The sequence below is a fragment of the Silene latifolia genome, chromosome 11, assembly GCF_048544455.1.
Source record: "Silene latifolia isolate original U9 population chromosome 11, ASM4854445v1, whole genome shotgun sequence".
NCBI lineage: Eukaryota > Viridiplantae > Streptophyta > Magnoliopsida > Caryophyllales > Caryophyllaceae > Silene > Silene latifolia.
Genome location: NC_133536.1, coordinates 122,169,687 through 122,170,739, shown reverse-complemented (window position 1 = coordinate 122,170,739; position 1,053 = coordinate 122,169,687).

Genomic DNA, 1,053 nt, shown 5'->3' with positions numbered 1-1,053 from the left:
GCTCTGATACCACTTGTAGGGAAATATCCGTATAAAACCCTTAAAATTAAGGACTATAACGCAATTTTAACATGTGATTATTGTCATAAACGAAAAATACAAGAGAAACGATAAAGGTATAAGAATCAACCTTGGGTCCTTTGAAATTCGGCCTAAGAACAGAAATCAAAATAGATTTCCTCCTAATCGTTGCACCCAAGACCGTCTGAGACTATGCCCCTCGTGCTAGAAATTACTCTCTAATTGCCTTGCAATATTGAGAGAGTTTTTGTGAGGTTTTCGATGTGAGATCTAGGTTTTCAGAGAAAATTGCTCCAAAACCCTAATTTTCTTTCAAATGAGATGATTAGGTCAAAAGGAGAGAGGCTCTCTCCTTTTGTTTGCTTCGTCCAAACCGTGAGCTCCAAGGGGGAAGTGGGCTTTCCACTTTCTCCTTATTTTAACTCGTGGTCCGACTCGTTTCGCTAAAATGTATATGACGGGTTTTAATTATAAATCGTCATCCGTCATCGGATATTAAAATATCAACTAGTAACATGACTCAGTCGTTATATTAATACTTGTCCGACAATGACAATATTGTATAATTAATTAATTCAATATACATTAATTAAATATAATCGTTTATATTCAATTTACGAATTAACTGCTTAATTCACCTTAGCCATTATTATTTAATCCGTATTAAATAATTATCTCAACATCGCGTTTGACTAATTATTAGTCAATAACTCCGACTAACTGCTTAGTCATATTAGGCATCAACATGACTGTATTTTCATACCGTCACATCTCTCAAACGTATCCTATAGGTGTGACTTTTAGGGACCAGTTGATCACCGCCATCAGTATGACAATAACGTCAAACTTATCTAGCAAGCCAACCGTTATTGATAAACGTGGACCAACTGATAATAATACAAAAGTATACCCTTTGATCCTTTTAGAGATTTATATGTCATTGCACTAACTGTTGAGGACACCAGCCCCAACAGTAGAGGTTTCCCTTTTCTCGTTTCACCCATAAGCCCCACACTGCCAAAAATATCCTTT